The following is a 6,163-nucleotide window of genomic DNA, read 5'->3' as shown; positions in this document are numbered from 1 at the left end:
TCCTACTAAAATTGTAAATACATTTTTAAAAAGCAATCAAAGAATAAATAAATTCTATAAAAATAAATAAATAACAAAACAAATACAAAAAATGAATTGTAATAAAAAAGCATGACTTATGAGGTTTAAGATATAATTGAGAGGCTTTGTTGTTCTTGGTTTATCTTACAAAGCAACACTAACATGTGAATTTGACATATCTAGCCTTCAGTTCAAACTGAATCATCAAAATAATTTTAAAGAGAGGAGAGTTTGGTGCACAGGGTGAATTCACCATGATTCAACAAAAGAGCACAGAGAGGATAAAAGAAACTTCCTCCAACAAAACAAGCAATCATAAAAGTTTTGAGACAGGAAAACGCAGCTTTGTTGTTCTTTGATTGGCCTGTAAAATTAGACTACGTGCATTTTAAATTACAGCATTTTCACAATAAAATTTAATTAGAACCACAAAAACATTCATTTATGTAACATCTTCAGTTCAAAATGACTCATCAAAATGATCAAAGAGAAACATTTTATCAAACCGATGATTACGAGAAGTTCACAAATATTAAAATATATGAAAAAACTGGAAAAAAGAAGCACCCAGAGGTTAAAATCACCGTTTCTGTTTTTCATTGTGTTTCCTAAAAAGCAGTTTGAAAATGTTTAATGTCTGGGATTTCAGATGAGAGCTGTGGTGGAAGCTCACGTTGGTAAACAGCTCTTTCTAATGTCATATCTCCCAAAAACACACTCAGTAAGAGCTGCAGCAGCAGACAGAAACGATGGTCCGTTTCTCACTGTGAGGTTTTAGAGGACGAACCCACTCAGATGCTGTTTGTTTGAGGTTGTTTCCCACCGAGGGATGTCAGACTGTGGCGATAAAACCTGTGAATCTTTTCCATGCAACATTAAGCAATTTTGAGTTACTTCGCTTCCTTTAAAAAAACAAAAACAACAACTTTATGTTATTTTTATTCCTCTTAGAGGGAGATTTAGGTTTCTGCATCATTTCTCTGACTGATGGAGTTCCAGTAAATTAAAGAAAAGCTCCTGCTGTCAGGTAAAAATTGCATTTGGTCTGAAATGTATTTAAAACTTGAAAAAACAGCTTTGTTTCAGGTCTGTGACAGCAATGTAAGTAAAGTTACAAAGTTATATGTCTGATATACGGGAGTTAGTTAGTACGTGCCAGGTCATCAGCCAGACTTTGTGGAGATGTGTGATCCACATGTCTCAAATCATTCATTGAGGCTTTGAATGTAGCACTATATTTTAATATGTACACCTTACAAGTTTTCTTTGGTGGTAATTTTACACATGTTATCGTTTTGAGTCTCTATGTGCGCTTTTTTCTTTGTGTTTGCTTTAAACTGTGAGGTTGTCAAGTGTGTTTCTTTGCGTTGTTATCAGTCTTTCTACAAAATTATCCTTGTGGTGCTTCTTTCTTACATACACCACTTCATTAGGCACACCCATTCAGTTGCTTGCTGAATATGCAAATATCTAATTAGTCGATTACATGACAGCAACACAAAATATTTAGGCGTGTAGACGACCCGCTGAAGTTCAAGGTGAGCATCAGAATGACAAAAGAAAGGTGATTTAAGAGACTTTGAACATGACGGGCTGGTCTGAGCATTTAAAAAACACTGCTCATCTGCTGGAAATTTCCCACGCAATCATCTCTAGGTTTTACTGAAAACAGTATAAAAAAGAAAAAGAAAACAGAGAGAGACTATAACCAGTGAGCATCAGTTCCACAGGTGAAAATGCCTTGTTGATGTCAGAAGTCAGAGAAGAATGATGAGACTGCTCTGAGCTGATGGGAAAGCAACAGTAACTCAAATAACCACTCGTTACAAACAAGATATGCAGAAGAGCATCTCTGAATGCTGCAACAGCAGAAGACCACAACCTGTCAGGTAAGAACAGATAACTGAGGCCAAAATTCAACAGCTTTCCAAAACTGAACCCCAGGCACAAGGGACGAATAACTAAATAAACAGGAAGTGAAATGCGATAACTAACTGGGGAAAAACACAGACACAAATGGACAAAAAATTGGCACAAGACCATAGAACTAAATTCTAAACAACTGGGAGCTGGTGGTCCCTGGCAGAAACGCAAAGTAAAACAATAAAACCAAAAAATGTATTATAAACAAAACTATAACCAGGAACTACAGAAAAGATAGCTGTGAAGCAAGAAGCAAGGTAAACTAATGATCACCAAAATATCCAAAATTCAAAATAAAACAAAACTAGTACAATGACAGAGGCCCACTTGACGTGAAAGCATGGATCTATGCTGCCTCGTGTCTTCACCAGTTTAGTGTCTTTGGCATAGAGGGACATAAAAGAAACATTCATATCGTAGATGGGCTTTAAACTGTTTTCTGATTAATCATTAGTTTTTATTTAAGTCTTCTGTTTATGTCTTTATGTTTTATCCTGTCTTACTCAACGCCACCTCTTGCCTGGTTCTTCTTGAGGTTTCTTCCTGTTAAAAGAGTGTTTCCTTCCCACTGTTGCCAAGTGCTTTCTCATAGGTAGTTGCTTGATTGCAGGGTTTTCTCTATATAACTGTCAGTTTCAATCACTCTTTTAATCACTCTCCATTTGCTCACCTGCTCCAGCCAGCTTTAAGTCTCACCAGCACAAACCACCCCTGACAAAGTGCATGATTACACTAAAGCTTTTGCTTTCCAGCTGCTACTTTGGGGTCCAATTTAATTCATTTTAGGTTCATTTTGAGCCTCTTTGTAAAACATTTAGGACTGTTCTGAGTCACATTTGCATGTTTTGTGTCTTTCTTAAGCTGGTTTGAAACTCTTTGTGGTCCTTCTCTAAATTTGGAGTTACTACAATAAGCTGTAAAGCTTTTCAAAGAAGAAGCTCTTGCTTCATCCAGAAGCTCATGAGTCATGTGTTTTAGTACAAACTTCCAGTAGAAAAGAGGCTTTGATTCATTTGTGGCCAGCACTAAAGGGTTTGAATGGTGGAAGAAGTTCTGGCATCTCAGTTCGTATCAGTTCTGGTGTGCTTTCTTTCTGGCTTCTCACAGTTTGGACCCGAGGCGTGCTGTTGATTTAGGATTGAATTATTGTGTATTGAAGTGCCCAACCTGGACCCAGGGAGATAATAGAGAAGCCCAGCACACTGACTGGGATAATGTATAGTTAATTAAAGTGTACCGAGAGCTAAACTCAAAGGGGCAATGAGTGAGATTTATTTAGAGCCTCGGAGCAGAAAATCCACATCTGTGAGTCCTGATAGCGTTGCAGATCGATACTAATGATCTGCCTGGAACAGATGCTGATACTTCTGGCTCCAGAAAACCTACATAATCTATTTTGGAACAAAAATTCCTGAACTGATGATGTTAAGAGACTCATAGCCTTCAGGGACTGACAAACACGTAAATGTATAGGCTAAAAATGTGGAAGGAGACAGAAAAATGTGAATTTTGTGAAAAAAAAAAATTCTGACACAGTGCTTATTTGTCCACATCACCTCCAGAGAAAGAGTCAAAATTAGGAAAAGTGTTTATCAACATATCAGTCAATCCATCCATCCTTCCATCTGGGTGGGCTGAAGTCTTTCCCAGCTGCCATAGGGTGAGAGGCAGGGTGCACCCTGGACAGGTCAGAACGCACCAAAAGCTAAAATTACCCTCATGGTTTTTTTTTCTTTATTAAACTACCAAAATAGCTACAGAGAGACTCAAACATCCCTAAAGACACACAAAGCACTGAAAAAAGACCACTGTGGCTATGCAAATGGTAACCTGCAGTTTCTCTAGTGGTCACTTGAGGCTGGCTTCAAAGGTGAGTCTGTCCTCATAGCCTCTTTGCATAAACTTTGCAGCAGAAATAAACATGTTTGCAGCCTGACACAAAACGCACTTGTCTCCATGAAGAATTTCCTCCTTCATAATGATAATGAAGACAGTAGATTTGCTTTTATAAGTCACCCATTTAGTTTCTATTACAGCTTAAAGTTAAAGTAGTGCCACTTTGAGTTCAGTGGCTCCACTGACCTCTTCGTTGTGTTTGCAGTTTCGCTACCTTTTGGAGCATTTTTTGCTTCGACTTGTTTCAAACATAAGAAGTTTGTACTCACTTTGGACTGTTTAGCAAATATCTGCATCTGTGCCTTACACCTTTATAACCAAGCCTGCTAGTATTTGCTAATAATTTACTTATTTTACTTAAACCTTTAGTCTGTAGTGCTCAGTGTATCATCCCATTTTTTATGAGAAAGTTATGAGACTTTTCCATCATCCTTCTGTTTTTCCCCCTGAAAAACAAATAAAACCCACAATACATTTTAGGCAATTTTCATCTTCACCAGTTTTGAAAGAAATTTGTCAAATGGTTCAATAAACTTTCCATTCTCAAAAATTTTGAAATTTTGGGGAATTTTCTGGCTTTTGTTTCATGATCCAAGCGTTAAACCACTTCACATCAGCTTCACTTGTTCTGCCTAAAATCTATTTTTTGACTCAAACTTTGTGTCCACTTGTTTACCTACTTGCCTGCCTTTAACGGCAAGCTGCCTTTTTTTTGTTACAGATTTGGATTTTGGATTTTATTCTGCTTCAGGAGTCAGACCAGTGTCGGGCTTGAGTTAGCTTTAAGTGAACCAGTCTGGGGGCAGAAAATTACAGTGGCCCTGAGAGTTCAAGCGCATTGCAACTTAGAAAACAACAGCTAACAGAAAAATACCTCGAAAAAAAAACAAAAAACAAAACAACCGCGAAACAGAAGGAAAGTGTTTCTGGGGACATAATAACGTGACGGAACAGTGACAGAAACAAAAACGTGAGACACACTTTAATCACGCGACTCATATAATACTGTAGACACACGTTTGCTATTAACTGTTTACTGTTTACTTTGTCACTTCTTTGAGCTGTTCAAAGAAGTGACAAATATTTTTCTTCCCCAGAAACACTTCCATTTTCTATTTTTAAAATTTGCTGAGTTTTTGTATTTCCTGGTGTTTTCTTCAGTCACAGTGCATTTGACCTCTCAGGGACCACCACTGCAATCAGACCACATGTGTCTAAAATATCTTTCTCTGATGTTTTGCTGGCTATGTCTATCTTTTATATACAGTCTGTGGTTTAAAGCAAGCGATTGTTATAGATTTTGCTTTCCTGTTTGGTATTAGCTGAATGTTTTTGTTTATATAATATAAATAACTGAAGCTAGACACCATGTTGTGATTAGGATCGCACCAGCTGAAGTAGATCCTGTATTTTGAACTGAGCTGTACACCTGCTAAGTTTCATGTTTGAATTTTGCACATTTTGACAGACAGACAAAAACACTTCTGCCGAGCTCCTGAACTCTGGCTTTGAGGTGGTTTCCCCTGCTTTGTTGAGGTCTCCAGGTCTCCAGTGAAATCAATATGTCTAATATATGCGTGCTTGGAGAAAATACTGATTTTTGTGGCTTTGGTCACATAACCCTTTCAAAACAGAGAATGGAAGTGTGTTTGCCGTGTGCACCTGTATATCATACACATGTAACATGCGCCTTTTCCCATGTGTGCCTTCCTCTGAGGCCTTATCAGTGTGCATGCCGGCCTGGGCCATGCATCATTTTCCAAAGCAGCCTGACAGCTTTCCTAATCACAGCGTAATTAATCTATAACTCCTGACAGCCCTGACCATTACCCACCATTGTTTAAACACAACACATTATGTAATCGTCTGCATCAGCAGCTGGCTCTGCCTCTGACATGAAAAACAGTCCGCTTTCTCCACCCCTCGCTCAGCTTGCGTTCTTTGCATATAGATTGAACATTAAGATACTAAGTTGTGGCCTTGTAAGGCAGCAAGTGCAAGAAGTGACAGCGTTATTTACTTCATTGGCAGAGGACGGCGGGACAACGAAGTTCTGCCACAGAGGAGGAGAATTAAAGGTCCCGTGAGGCAAATTTGGTTTGGAAAATGTGGGGGAAGCCTTTAAGCACTGCTGTTTATTATTTCTAATGGTCGCGGTGTCATCTTTTTATTTCTATTACGCACATAAACTGAAAACAAATGTGGATTCACACTTTATTCCTCATAAGAAAATCAGCCTGTTGGCAAGTGGGCTTCTGATGCTCATGGAGGGATTTTATTTACCTTTTGGATCTGCTGTTTTCAAGCATCATGGTTTGCTTCT

Source organism: Pundamilia nyererei, unplaced genomic scaffold (assembly GCF_000239375.1).
Source record: "Pundamilia nyererei isolate P.nyererei 1_Seehausen unplaced genomic scaffold, PunNye1.0 scaffold00291, whole genome shotgun sequence".
NCBI classification, from domain to species: Eukaryota; Metazoa; Chordata; class Actinopteri; order Cichliformes; family Cichlidae; genus Pundamilia; species Pundamilia nyererei.
Note: the sequence above shows the minus strand (reverse complement) of the source record.